General features: G+C 47.6%; 1 protein-coding gene across 1 annotated transcript in view; it reads right to left on the reverse strand.

Annotated features, from left to right (window-relative positions):
• Positions 1-6,020: 6,020 nt before the first annotated feature.
• LOC148436326 (interleukin-12 subunit beta-like) overlaps positions 6,021-15,356 on the reverse strand; it is a 110,561-nt gene continuing 101,225 nt past the window's right edge. The window contains exon 7 of the mRNA XM_088465045.1: positions 6,021-6,436. The gene's annotated coding sequence lies outside the window, so the exon portion shown is untranslated. The remainder of the gene's footprint in view (positions 6,437-15,356) is intronic.

Consider the following 15,356-nt stretch of genomic DNA (forward strand, 5'->3'; position numbering starts at 1 on the left):
CAATTGATATGCTGAAATGAATTGAGATGCAAAATTTGTGTTCAATTCAGGAAAAATCCATTTGGAAGTCCAAGGGGTGTGGGCAAGAGTCCTCTGGGCTCTGGAGGGATGGACAAGGTAAGCCAGTAGCCCCCAAGGCATATTACCCCAGCCTGGCTGAGGCAGCACATGGTCTGACTCACCTGGGTAAACAGGGTATGTGCAAGTTGGTGAGGGCATACTGGTGCGCACCAGGTTTTTCTTCACAAGCAGAGAAGATAGCAATGTCCTGTCTGACCTGCTTGAGAAAGAACATAGGGAAAGCGATCCCTACCGAACCGTCCCACATTCCATCGACTGATGGACCTTTCCAGGTGATACAAATTGATTTCATTGAATTACCACCCTGCAGGAACCTTAAGTATGTATTAGTGTGCACAGATGTATTTTCTAACTGGGTTGAGGCCTACCCAGCAGCCACTAATACTGCTGCGTTTACTGCCAAGAAAATAGTTCAGGAATTTGTATGCAGGTACGGTATCCCTAGAATCATCGAGAGTGATAGGGGTACCCATTTCACAGGTGATGTTTTTCAAAATATGTGTAAGCTGATGGGTATTAATAACCCACTTCACACCCCCTACCGACCGCAAGCCAGTGCCAAGGTAGAGAGGATGAACGGGACTATTAAAAATAAGCTAAGTAAAATCATGGCAGAGACTGGACTAGGATGGCCAGAAGCTTTACCTTTGGTCCTACATAGCATAAGGACCACTCCTAGATCTCCTCTGAATCTGTCCCCATTTGAAATATTGTTTGGTAGACAACCTCATTTGATTATAAGTCCACAGGAAGACTTGAAGGGTAACAACTAGGTAACTGTGAAGTATCTTATATCAATGAGTAAGCAGTTAGAGCAACAGCAGCAGAAACTGAAATTGTTGTCCAATGATATGCCTGAAACGAACTGTCATGATGTTGAACCAGGAGAATATGTAATGATCAGAAATTTCTTGCGTTCAGGTTGTTTGACAGATCAGTGGGAAGGTGGCCGAGAGAGATACCTGGGTCCAATCCACTCACTGCAAAAAGGTCAATCAACCGGTGGAGAAACAAGTCAGAGACAAAGCTGATAGCGTGGACCTGTCGCTCGTGAGCTTGTTCCGGGAGGATTGAAAAGGTCATAGTAAGATACCTGAACTGAGAGAAATTTGCAGGTCTTGTTGTGACAATGGACGGGCCTGCTGTGTTCATTTTCATATTCTCTTTTAGAATGTTCACCATCCTGGTCAGTCCGGGGATATCCAGTGTCTGTGATGGGGGACCGATTGAGGAAACAGGAGCTGATGGCAGTGCTGATGGAGTGGAATCAGGAGGAGTGCAATGCCAATCAGGGGAGTGTCTTTCCAATCTTAGTGCTGTTATTGTTAAAAGAGCAGTCATTCCGGATACTCGGGGAAGGTGTGGAGGGTTATCGTCTGAAGATTCCTATATTTGTGAGCTTTGTGGGTCCCTAGTTGATGAGAACTGTATCCAACGGTGCCAACCTAAATATAATCCATACTGGGGTGGGTATCCTCTAGAGGATTATCATAGCATGGTAGGCAAAGTGTTAAATCAAACTGATTGCTGGGTGTGTTCACATGTGCCCCAGGGACAGCATAACGTAGGGTTGGTGCCATTTATGCTGAATATCATGGAAATTTTAGAATTACAAAAAGGGAAAACATTGGATGGAAAAGTCCTCTCATCCAAACCACCTCATTTCAAACTCTATCAATTCCAAGTAGATAGATCACTTTTGTGTTTAAACATAACCAACCCCAATAAACCCGGGAGTTGGGAAGTGACGGGGAATAATCAGACGATTATCTTCTCACAAAGAGCTGATAATGAGTCCATAAACCATGATCTATTGCACTCCATTAAGTCTGGTGGGAAACATTTTAGGTATCGGCATACATTGAGTTCCACCAAAGAAATTATTGCTAAGGTGCCAAATGGTTATTGTGCTAAAATAATACAGCCAGAAACTTGCATGTTTCAGATGGAAGAACCAGAAACAGGATTGTTTGCAAGGGAAATGTGCTTAATGATAATGATGCATACCATTCCTTATGTTCTCCCTGATAATGTATATTTCATCTGTGGAAGAAAAGCGTATAAATGGCTCTCCCCGAGTTCCGAAGGTTTGTGTTACCTGGGAAGAGTAGTCCCAGAAGTTATGACCCTCACACATGTTGAAATGCTGGGTATACATAAAAACACACCGTCACCATATCTTCACACACAACATGAACACAGAGGCAAAAAAAAAATATGGTACCTGGTGATATACATAAAGCCACTCAGTTAATCAGTGAGACAACTGGCTTTCAAGTTCTGGTCACATTGGACCCCACCAGGATCGCTCAGGGTACATAAAATTTTAGATATATTCAAGAGCTTGCTAAATTAATAGATAATATCACCGAGATGTACGATGACACATTCAGGTATACAGGGAGAGAATTGCAAGTGTACAAGAAAGAACTGGTGCAACACAGGCTAGTGTTAAATTATTTAACTGCTGTTACTGGAGGGTATTGCGTAACATTGGCCACCCAATTTGGAGTAAAATGTTGCACCTATGTCACCAATGATACCAGCGACCCTAAGGAGGTGATAGACCGGAAGACGGATGAAATTCTGCAGCTAAAGTGGGAATTTCGCAAGAACCAGAACGCTTCAGTGGCTGAAGTAGGGGAGAAGATAGAAGGATGGGTGTCATGGCTGAACCCAGTGAAATGGTTCTCAGGTCTAGGGGAATGGGTCCAGGAAGTGATCGCTAGCATAGGCAAATTCTTAATCCTTATACTGATTGTCATCATAATAATTGGCATATGCGTCCGGTGTGTTCCAATTGTGTTGAAGTGTGGAAAATGTAAAAACAGAGTGAAACGAAAGAATGAAATTATGATGTTGGTCAGTAATGACAATATGAATACCGAGGTAGATACAGAACTGCATTACAACCCTGAACTAGGAAATACAATAGTTTGATGCATTATATTTAGACATGCACAGAATGTATTATTGAAATGTTATTCATAGAACACCTCAGATAATGTAAAGTCTCAATTCCCCTTCAAGACTGCTATTATAAGACTGGTGCATTCCCACACCTTTCACATGATCTTCCAAGATCCACGGTGTGCGTATAATAGTAGTTTTATGTCCCCACATAGAGACTCATTATTGATAGATAAAGAACCACCTTGTGCCATCCCATAATAACACCAAATAATATGTAAATGTAAGCCTAAATTAAATTCTAATAGCAGATTGTGATAGCATGTTGTTTGCTATCAAAGGGTGGACTGTCAAAGCGGAATAATTGGCTGAGACAAGTTCAGTTTAAAATTTAATCGCGGCGGCGCCATCTTGCAAATGGCCACAAGACGCCATCTTGAAAATGAGATCGCAAGACGCCATTTTGCAAATGGCCGCCTAAGCACCATTTTAGATAAACTCACATTTTAGTACATGTGGCGAGAATACTAATAGCACCATGAGATTGCATTTTTCATCATTTCCCATACGTACATTAATACACACATTGCGCTGTTAACTAGTCGCATATTAGCGAATGCATATGACTTTGTATGAAACCGCTGTTTTATTAGCTTTATGCGCACGCATCTGCCCCGAGTTAACTAGCGTCCTTATATCAAACCCTCAATACCAACACATTACATATCCACACATAAGGTTCAATAAGCTCTAAAGTGTATGACTTAAGTTGGTTCAGTTAGTTTAAATACAGAGAAATAAAGATATTTGATAACTAAGGTATTATACATGCTAAACAAGTCATGTTTGGAGTTGTACTGATGTGTATCCTTACAGTATTCCGGTGTTATCGGTGGGGAGATCGCATCACGCATTCCCGAGTTATGGATCGCAGAGCCTACAAGCAACAAAATGTATATTTTAGGAATAATTGTTAGGATGCTGCAGGAGGCATGAAGAGGAAGACCCCCAGCTGTTAGAGGCAGGGAGAGTCTGTTTGAACCAGCCGGTTAAATGTGCTGTAACAGATGCTTCTCCCCTGGGAACCAATGACATCAGCAACAGACTTCCCTATTGTCCTGTTTATTCTGGGGGGGTATAAATATGTGTGCACGAACGCTGGTTCTCAGTCTTCGTTCTGAACGCTGTATGACTAGGGGTCTCTTGCTGATGCCTATCTCTGGGTCCGGAAGCGCTGCGTATGTATACTGTACTTGGGTCTGTATAATTTCCTTTTGCGCCTAAATTGTGTCTTGATTAATTGCGTGTAACTGTCTGAACTTTTACCTGAATAACACTTGTGCTTTGGAACCACAGATTCCACGTCTAAGTCTGTATTTATGGTGTGACTGCGTACGCAAACTAGCGTCATCCTTAGAAGGTATAGGCAGGACATTAGAAGGTATAGGCAGGACATTAGAAGGTACAGGCAGGACATTAGAAGGTATAGGAAGGTATGTATAGAGGTTCTGATCCAGTATAGTTAGCTGCCGCTGCGGGATTTCCAGAGTCACAGATTCAGGCTCTGGGCCGGTGGAAATCGGCCAGCTATAAGCGTTACATTCGGCCGAATCATTGAGGTTAATGTTGTGCATTCACGTTACATATGGTTTGTTATGTTTTACGAAGTGTCATTGGTCCTGGTCTTGTCTGTTTTCCCCTGTCTTTCCTACTCGGGGACTAGCTACTCGCCATTAATTTCAGTGGGAGTCTGGAGAGTTTTGACAATTTTTTTTACCTGATCTGACGGATTTAATTCGGCTATTTGGTTAATAATTACAATTATATGTCCCTCAGCAGGTTTTACGTTTTCTCTCCGGTCGAGTTCATTTGTGTTATCCCATATCCCCCCCCCGCTCCTTTTTTATTTTAACTTATCCTCTTGTGTCTTCATGTCGCTCCAGATTGGCGCAGAAGCTTGTTCATCTTTAAAGATTCAAATCAAAATTTTTCTTTTTGGCAGATCCTCACTAATATGTTCCCCGTTAGATATACATTATTAAATATGCTAATATTTACAATAACTTTAATCTTTTCTTTGTTTTTCCCTCATTATAGGAATGGTTAGTGATGATTGTACTGTATGGATAATTGGCCATTCATTTGTTTTCTGGGCGGCTAGGTTCATGCAGGTGCAGGAGGCGCCATTGTTTCCGGGATCTAGTGGATTTAGGTGGATAGGGGTCAGAGGTATGTTGTGGGAGAGCCTTAAGCCTAAACTCTTGCAGCAGCTTCAGCGGTATGGCTTACCGAGAGTCGTGGTTATTCATCTAGGCGGGAATGATTTGGCAAGAGGACATCTCTGGAGTTAAGGCATGCGGTGGTGGATGCGGTGGTGGATGCGATGGTGGAGGATTTGGGTCAGATTATGATGGCATGGCCAGCTTGCAGAATAGTCTGGTCTTTGTGTTGGCGTGGTGTGGTTGACGGCAGAGCGATTGATGAAGCCCGGAAGAAAGTGAACTTTGCGGTTTCAAAATTTGTGTTGAAAAATGGACGGGTGGTGGTCAGACATCCTAGGATAAAATTTCGGTATACTTACCTTTTTCGGTCTGACGGGGTACACTTAGCGGAGGAAGGTTTGGTTCTTTTTCTTGAGGATCTGTTTGAGGTTGTGATTTCTGTGCGTTAGTCCTATGGCGGCGGTGCAAGGTTTCCTTTAGCAGAACCTTGCTTTTGGCGGGAAAGAACGGCAGGTTACCTATTAGCACTGTGAATATTGCTTTTACTCATTGTTTCGCTCACCTTCGTTGACTGTTAAAGTCTGCTGGACCACCCTGCCGGGGGCAGCATCATCACCTTACCGGTGGGTAGTCAGGGTAGAAGGCGTGAGTGTATGTGTTGTGGTTGGAGTGTTTATAGCGTTAGGCTTGGGCTGTTGTGAGACGTTCTTTCTTTGCCACCATATTTAAATTAATTTAGTAACTAATTCATTATCTGTATTTAAATAAAATAGCTAATAATTCTGCCAAATACAAGTCTCCGTGTCTTTATTTCATTTGAGCATGTATTATTGTCACTGATTCACATGCGGGTCACTCCTCAGACGATGGGAGGTTTAATCACTCTGACACTAATAACCCAGGAGGCTACTTATGATAGAATTATTTATGTATATAAGTTGGTCTATTATAAATATTGTACCATAAGTTACATCATGAACAACATATTTTGTCTTCCATGCTGGACTGTGATATGTGATATGTGATATGTGATATGTGATATGTGATATGTGATATGTGATATGTGATATGTGATATGTGATATGTGATATCTGATATGTGATATGTGATATGTGATATCTGATATGTGATATCTGATATGTGATATCTGATATGTGATATGTGATATGTGATATCTGACTGCTCATCAACATCCAACTGATCAGGACTTTGCTGCCGGATGTCTGCAAAAGAGAAACCGTATTTAGGTGACATATACACTATTTATTTGCTGCAGTATATATACCTGTGTGTTATACATAGAGGTGCAGCGTGTGTATTGTTGTATATACCTGTGTGTTATACATAGAGGTGCAGCGTGTGTATTGTTGTATATACCTGTGTGTTATACATAGAGAGGTGCAGCGTGTGTATTGTTGTATATACCTGTGTGTTATACATAGAGGTGCAGTGTGTGTATTGTTGTATATACCTGTGTGTTATACATAGAGAGGTGCAGCGTGTGTATTGTTGTATATATCTGTGTGTTATACATAGAGAGGTGCAGCGTGTGTATTGTTGTATATACCTGTGTGTTATACATAGAGGTGCAGCGTGTGTATTGTTGTATATACCTGTGTGTTATACATAGAGAGGTGCAGCGTGTGTATTGTTGTATATACCTGTGTGTTATACATAGAGGTGCAGCGTGTGTATTGTTGTATATACCTGTGTGTTATACATAGAGATGCAGCGTGTGTCTTGTTGTATATACCTGTGTGTTATACATAGAGAGGTGCAGCGTGTGTATTGTTGTATATATCTGTGTGTTATACATAGAGGTGCAGCGTGTGTATTGTTGTATATATCTGTGTGTTATACATAGAGAGGTGCAGCGTGTGTATTGTTGTATATATCTGTGTGTTATACATAGAGAGGTGCAGCGTGTGTATTGTTGTATATATCTGTGTGTTATACATAGAGGTGCAGCGTGTGTATTGTTGTATATATCTGTGTGTTATACATAGAGAGGTGCAGCGTGTGTATTGTTGTATATATCTGTGTGTTATACATAGAGAGGTGCAGCGTGTGTATTGTTGTATATATCTGTGTGTTATACATAGAGGTGCAGCGTGTGTATTGTTGTATATATCTGTGTGTTATACATAGAGAGGTGCAGCGTGTGTCTTGTTGTATATACCTGTGTGTTATACATAGAGAGGTGCAGCGTGTGTATTGTTGTATATATCTGTGTGTTATACATAGAGGTGCAGCGTGTGTATTGTTGTATATACCTGTGTGTTATACATAGAGGTGCAGCGTGTGTATTGTTGTATATACCTGTGTGTTATACATAGAGGTGCAGCGTGTGTATTGTTGTATATACCTGTGTGTTATACATAGAGGTGCAGCGTGTGTATTGTTGTATATACCTGTGTGTTATACATAGAGAGGTGCAGCGTGTGTATTGTTGTATATATCTGTGTGTTATACATAGAGGTGCAGCGTGTGTATTGTTGTATATACCTGTGTGTTATACATAGAGGTGCAGCGTGTGTATTGTTGTATATACCTGTGTGTTATACATAGAGGTGCAGCGTGTGTATTGTTGTATATACCTGTGTGTTATACATAGAGGTGCAGCGTGTGTATTGTTGTATATACCTGTGTGTTATACATAGAGGTGCAGCGTGTGTATTGTTGTATATACCTGTGTGTTATACATAGAGGTGCAGCGTGTGTATTGTTGTATATATCTGTGTGTTATACATAGAGGTGCAGCGTGTGTATTGTTGTATATACCTGTGTGTTATACATAGAGGTGCAGCGTGTGTCTTGTTGTATATACCTGTGTGTTATACACAGAGCTCTTCCGTCATTGCTAGTATGTTGGAAGACTCCATCATACAACTTATATCTACCTACAGAGACAGTATGAACAAATCCAGGAGAGAGTGACTTACTGTCCTGTTCATACAGTAGCAAGACATGGACAAGGTTTATAAACATTGCTGCACCAGTGGTCATAATACTGAAATAAGGGCAGCAGAAACCAAGGCCTTGGTGCAGTAGTGGGGAGGAGATGATGGTAAAGGAAAAGCACGTGAGGGGAGAGGGCCCTGCTCGTAAGAGATAACAGTCTAAAGGGGAGGTGCAGACAGACAAGGGTGAGACACAAAGGGGAGAGGCAATGAGCAAGGAAAAGTGGGTTAGGATGGGAGCTGGAAGGCTATGATGAAGTAGTGGCTCTTGAGAGCCCATTTGAAGATTTGTAGAGCGGTGAAGAGTCTTATAGGGAGAGGGAGAGAGTTCCAAAGGTAGGGAGCAGCATGGATAAAATCTCAACGGCATTTGTTGAGTGAAGAGGGCGGGTGGGAGAATGAGGGGAGATGAGATCAGAGATGTAAATGGGAGAGGGCTTTGTACTTGAGTGTGAGAATCTTGAATTGGGTTCTGAAGGGGAAGGGGAGCCAGTGTAGGGTTGTAGGAGAGGGGAGGCAGATGTAGAACAATTGGAGAGGAAGATGAGCCAAGCAGCAGAACTGAGGACAGATTAGAGTGGGGAGAGATGGGAGTCAGGGAGGCCAGATAGGAGGAGGTTACAGTAGCCCAGTCTGGAGATGATCAGTGAGTGGATGAGGATCTTAGTTGCCTCCAGGGTGAGAAAGGGTCTGATCCTGGAGATATATTTCCATTGGATATGGCAGGACTGCGAAAGGAACTGGATGTATGGTTTGAAGAAGAGAGAGGAGTCAAGAATAACTCCAAGACAGCACACTTAGGGGGCTAGAGGATATGGTGGTGCTGGGATATCCAGGAAGAAATAGCAGAGAGATAGTTGGAGCTATAAGTGAGAAGAGAGGGGGAAGGCCAGGGGTGTAGAGGAAGACCTGAGTGTCATCATCATAAAGATATTGGAAACTGAAGAGCTCACCTAAAAAGAATGTGTAATTGAAGAATAGAGGAGGTCCAATAACAGAACCTTGGGGGTCACCTACTAGTAGTGAAAATTGGGGGGGGAGTGGAGTCAGGAGAGGAAAAGAGGAAAGAACAGTCAGAGAGCTAGGAGAACAGTCAGGAGAGGGCAATGTCATGCAGACTGAAGGATTTACAGAGGGTGGTCCACAGTGTCAGATGCAGCAGAGAGAGGAGACTGATAAAAAGTAGTGACCCTCGGAATTTGGCAGCAAGGAGGTCACTGGTCACTATAGTAAGGGCAGTGTCTGTTGAGTGGAGAGGACAAAACCAGACTGAAATGGGTCAAGCAGGGAGTAGGAGGATAGAAAGTCGGTAAGGCGGTTGTAGACAATATGCTCAATGAGTTTGGAGGCAAAGAGGAGGAGAGAACTCAGGGCAGTAGTGGGAGAGAATGTCAGGATCATGGGTGGGTTTCTTAAGAATGGGGAAGACAAGGGCATGCTTGAAAGCAGAGGGGACAGTGTCTGATGAGAGGGAGAGATTAAAGAGATGGGCAAGTTAGGAACAAGCAATAGGAGAGAGGAAGCAGAGGAATTAGTAGAAGAGGATAGAGTGGAAAAGGGGTAGGACTGAATTAGGGCCATGATTCATGTCCAGGTACAGGGCACAAGGAACTCAGAGTTTGGTTTGGATGGGGAGAAAGAGGATAGGGTCCTGACATATGGATTCAATGTTAGATGTGAAGTGTGTGGCAAAGTCAAGGGCAGAGAGTGAGGTGGGTAGAGAAGGATGTGGAGGGGCAGAGAGTGAGGAGGGTAGAGAAGAATGTGGAGGGGCAGAGAGTGAGGAGGGTAGAGAAGAATGTGGAGGGGCAGAGAGTGAGGAGGGTAGAGAAGAATGTGGAGGGGCAGAGAGTGAGGAGGATAGATAAGGATGGAGGGGCAGAGAGTGAGGAGGGTAGAGAAGGATGTGGAGGGGCAGAGAAGGATGTGAGAGGGACAGAGAGTGAGGAGGGTAGAGAAGGATGGGGGAGGGACAGAGAGTGAGGAGGGTAGAGAAGGATAGGGAGCTACAGAGTGAGGAGGGTAGAGAAGGATGTGGAGGGCCAGAGAGTGAGGAGGGTAGAGAAGGATGTGGAGGGGCAGAAAGTGAGGAGGGTAGAGAAGGTTGGAGGGGCAGAGAGTGAGGAGGGTAGAGAAGGATGTGGGAGGGACAGAGAGTGAGGAGGGTAGAGAATGATGTGGAGGGGCAGAGAGTGAGGAGAGTAGAGAAGGATGTGGGAGGGACACAGTGAGGAGGGCAGAGAAGGTTGGGGGGGCAGAGAGTGAGGAGGGTAGAGAAGGATGGGGAGGGACAGAGTGAGGAGGGTAGAGAAGGATGTGGGAGGGACAGAGAGTGAGGTGGGTAGAGAAGGATGGGGGAGGGACAGAGAGTGAGGAGGGTAGAGAAGGATGTGGGAGGAACAGAGAGAGAGGAGGGTAGAGAAGGATGGGAAGGGGCAGAGAGTGAGGAGGGTAGAGAAGGATGTGGGAGGGACAGAGAGTGAGGAGGGTAGAGAAGGATGGGAAGGGGCAGAGAGTGAGGAGGGTAGAGAAGGTTGGGGGGGCAGAGAGTGAGGAGGGTAGAGAAGGTTGGGGGGGCAGAGAGTGAGGAGGGTGGAGAAGGATGGGGAGGGGTAGAGAGTGAGGAGGGTAGAGAAGGTTGGGGGGGCAGAGAGTGAGGAGGGTAGAGAAGGTTGGGGGGGCAGAGAGTGAGGAGGGTGGAGAAGGATGGGGAGGGGTAGAGAGTGAGGAGGGTAGAGAAGGATGTGGAGGGGCAGAGAGTGAGAAGAGTAGAGAAGGATGTGGGAGGGACAGAGTGAGGAGGGTAGAGAAAGATGGGGGAGGGACAGAGAGTGAGGAGGGTAGAGAAGGATGGGGAGGGACAGAGTGAGGAGGGTAGAGAAGGATGTGGAGGGGCAGAGTGAGGAGGGTAGAGAAGGATGTGGAGGGGCAGAGAGTGAGGAGGGTAGAGAAGGATGTGGAGGTGCAGAGAGTAAGGATGGTAGAGAAGGTTGGGGAGGGGCAGAGAGTGTGGAGGGAAGAGAAGGATGGGGAGGGGCAGAAAGTGAGGAGAGTAGAGAAGGATGGGGGGTATAGAGTGAGGAGGGTAGCGAAGGATGGGGAGGGGCAGAGAGTGAGGAGGTTAGCGAAGGATGGAGAGGGGCTGAGAGTGAGGAGGGTAGAGAATGATGGGGAGGGGCAGAGAGTGAGGAGGGTAGAGAAGGATGGGGAGGGGCAGAGAGTGAGGAGGGTAGCGAAGGATGGGGAGGGGCAGAGAGTGAGGAGGGTAGAGAAGGTTGGGGGGCAGAGAGTGAGGATGGTAGAGAAGGATGTGGAGAGGCAGAGAGGAAGGAGGGTAGAGAAGGATGTGGGAGGGACAGAGTGAGGAGGGTAGAGAAGGTTGGGGGGGCAGAGAGTGAGGAGGGTAGAGAAGGATGGGGAGGGGCAGAGAGGGAGGAGGGTAGAGAAGGATGTGGGGCAGAGAGTGAGGAGGGTAGAGAAGGATGTGGGAGGGGCAGAGAGTGAGGAGGGTAGAGAAGGATGTGGGAGGGACAGAGAGTGAGGAGGGTAGAGAAGGTTGGGGGGGCAGAGAGTGAGGAGGGTAGAGAAGGATGTGGGAGGGGCAGAGAGTGAGGAGGGTAGCGAAGGATGGGGAGGGGCAGAGAGTGAGGAGGGTAGAGAAGGTTGGGGGGCAGAGAGTGAGGAGGGAAGAGAAGGATGTGGAGGGGCTGAGAGTGAGGAGGGTAGAGAATGATGGGGAGGGGCAGAGAGTGAAGAGGGTAGAGAAGGATGGGGAGGGGCAGAGAGTGAGGAGGGTAGCGAAGGATGGGGAGGGGCTGAGAGTGAGGAGGGTAGAGAAGGGTGGCGAGGGGCAGAGAGTGAGTAGCGTAGAGAAGGGTGGGGAGGGGCAGAGAGTGATGTAGGTAGAGAAGGATGGGGAGGGGCAGAGAGTGAGGAGGGTAGAGAAGGATGGGGAGGGGCAGTGAGTGAGGAGGGTAGAGAAGGTTGGGGGGCAGAGAGTGAGGAGGGAAGAGAAGGATGGGGAAGGGCAGAGAGTGAGGAGGGTAGAGAAGGATGTGGGAGGGACAGAGTGAGGAGGGTAGAGAAGGATGGGGAGGGGCAGAGAGTGAGGATGGAAGAGAAGGATGGGGAGGGGCAGAGAGTGAGGAGGGTAGAGAAGGATTGGGAGGGGCAGAGAGTGAGGAGGGTAGAGAAGGATGGGGAGGGGCAGAGAGTGAGAAGGATAGAGAAGGATGTGGAGGGGCAGAGAGTGAGGAGGGTAGAGAAGGGTGGGGAGGGGCAGAGAGTGAGGAGGGTAGAGAAGGATGTGGGAGGGACAGAGAGTGAGGAGGGTAGAGAAGGGTGGGGAGGGGCAGAGAGTGAGGAGGGTAGAGAAGGATGTGGGAGGGGCAGAGAGTGAGGGGGGTAGAGAAGGGTGGGGAGGGGCAGAGAGTGAGGAGGGTAGAGAAAGATGTGGGAGGGGCAGAGAGTGAGGGGGGTAGAGAAGGGTGGGGAGGGGCAGAGAGTGAGGAGGGAAGTGAAGGATGGGGAGGGGCAGAGAGTGAGGAGAGTAGAGAAGGATGGGGAAGGGCAGAGAGTGAGGAGGGTAGAGAAGGATGGGGGGGGCAAAGGGTGAGGTAGGTAGAGAAGGATGGGGAGAGGCAGAGAGTGAGGAGGGTAGAGAAGGATGGGGAGGGGCAGAGAGTGAGGAGGGTAGAGAAGGATGGGGGAGGGGCAGAGAGTGAGGAGGGTAGCGAAGGATGGGGAGGGGCTGAGAGTGAGGAGGGTAGAGAATGATGGGGAGGGGCAGAGAGTGAGGAGGGTAGAGAAGGATGGGGAGGGGCAGAGAGTGAGGAGGGTAGCGAAGGATGGGGAGGGGCAGAGAGTGAGGAGGGTAGAGAAGGTTGGGGGGCAGAGAGTGAGGAGGGTAGAGAAGGTGTGGGAGGGGCAGAGAGTGAGGAGGGTAGAGAAGGATGTGGGAGGGACAGAGAGTGAGGAGGGTAGAGAAGGTTGGGGGGGCAGAGAGTGAGGAGGGTAGAAAAGGATGGGGAGGGGCAGAGAGTAAGGAGGGTAGAGAAGGATGGGTTGGGGCAGAGAGTGAGGAGGGTAGAGAAGGTTGGGGGGCAGAGAGTGAGGAGGGTAGAGAAGGATGGGGAGGGGCAGAGAGTGAGGAGGGAAGAGAAGGATGTGGAGGGGCTGAGAGTGAGGAGGGTAGAGAATGATGGGGAGGGGCAGAGAGGGAAGAGGGTAGAGAAGGATGGGGAGGGGCAGAGAGTGAGGAGGGTAGCGAAGGATGGGGAGGGGCTGAGAGTGAGGAGGGTAGAGAAGGGTGGGGAGGGGCAGAGAGTGACGAGGGTAAAGAAGGGTGGGGAGGGGCAGAGAGTGAGGAGAGTAGAGAAGGATGGGGAGGGGCTGAGAGTGAGGAGGGTAGAGAAGGTTGGGGGGCAGAGAGTGAGGAGGGTAGGGAAGGGTGGGGAGGTGCAGAGAGTGAGTAGCGTAGAGAAGGGTGGGGAGGGGCAGAGAGTGAGGTACGTAGAGAAGGATGGGGAGGGGCAGAGAGTGAGGAGGCTAGAGAAAAATGGCGAGGGGCAGAGAGTGAGTAGCGTAGAGAAGGGTGGGGAGGGGCAGAGAGTGAGGTAGGTAGAGAAGGATGGGGAGGGGCAGAGAGTGAGGAGGGTAGAGAAGGATGGGGAGGGGCAGTGAGTGAGGAGGGTAGAGAAGGTTGGGGGGCAGAGAGTGAGGAGGGTAGAGAAGGATGGGGAAGGGCAGAGAGTGAGGAGGGTAGAGAAGGATGGGGAGGGGCAGAGAGTGAGGAGGGTAGAGAAGGATTGGGAGGGGCAGAGAGTGAGTAGGGTAGAGAAGGATGGGGAGGGGCAGAGAGTGAGGAGGGTAGAGAAGGTTGGGGGGGCAGAGAGTGAGGAGGGTAGAGAAGGATGTGGGAGGGACAGAGAGTGAGGAGGGTAGAGAAGGATGGGGAGGGGCAGAGAGTGAGGAGGGTAGAGAAGGTTGGGGGGCAGAGAGTGAGGAGAGTGGAGAATGATGGGGAGGGGCAGAGAGTGAGGAGGGTAGAGAAGGATGTGGAGGGGCAGAGAGTGAGGAGGGTAGAGAAGGATGTGGGAGGGGCAGAGAGTGAGGAGGGTAGAGAAGAATGTGGGAGGGACAGAGAGTGAGGAGGGTAGAGAAGGATGGGGATGCCGCACAGAGAGACACATGGAGGGGGGCCGCACAGGGAGACACACGCTGGCAATACAAACAAGTTAATTTCTATCCTGACCTAAATACTAATTACATAATTTTGACCCAAAAAGGGACCACTCAGTAATTATTTTGGTTTAGGGGTTTTCTTGAAAAAATCATGGGGGCATATCCAATTACCCGCAGGACTTCTCCCGTGAGTAATTGAGGGGTGAAAGTCCTGCGGTGTGGGGTTATGCTATTCAATAAAATAGCTTTTTCCCCGCGTCCAAAAATCAGGACTTCCACGCGAGAACACACTGATTCCGCAAGAACTGCAGAATCAGTGTGTTATTCATGCTCGCGCGAGGCCTCACGCAGATTTGAGGTAAAGCCTGACAGCAGGGACTCACGTGCAGGGTCTCAGGGACACCCGCGCGTGGAGTCCCCGCTAATTGAATCCTGACCTGCGCGATAATTAGCCAGGGGGTAAACCCCGCGGCTAATTGGATATGCCCCATGGAGACCCTAAGGGTGTCTTGAACTGAAATGTTTGGGAATCACGGTCCTATTATATTATCTGCAGTGTAACTAGTTCATCTACATTCAAGTCCAACAGCGCCACCTAGTGACAAGGATACATAACCCCTATATGTTATGTGCCTTCATTCTTATTACTAAATTAGAGGCTGTTGCCACAAGATGGGGAGATATTAGTCGCCATCGCTTTCCACAAATAACAGCCAATCACCTTGTTAGGGGAATAAACTCCGCGTACAAATTCTTTCATTTAAAAAAAACAGCAATGCTGGTACAGTAATTGGGAGACTTTCCATGTTTTGCTATTTATAGCATTGCCCCATTGATGCCAGGATGTGGTATCTAAGTAAATAGCTCCCTGAGACACATGAAGGAGGAATTGTGAGTGACTGGTTCTGTTGCTGGATCCAGAGTACTGGTGACTTGTACAGAGCAACCTGAACCAAATGGGCTACACAGGATTTAGCAGCACCATGAAATACCAGCTGGT

Source organism: Taudactylus pleione, unplaced genomic scaffold (genome assembly GCF_031769625.1).
Source record: "Taudactylus pleione unplaced genomic scaffold, aTauple2 ptg001820l, whole genome shotgun sequence".
In the NCBI taxonomy this organism is placed as follows: domain Eukaryota; kingdom Metazoa; phylum Chordata; class Amphibia; order Anura; family Myobatrachidae; genus Taudactylus; species Taudactylus pleione.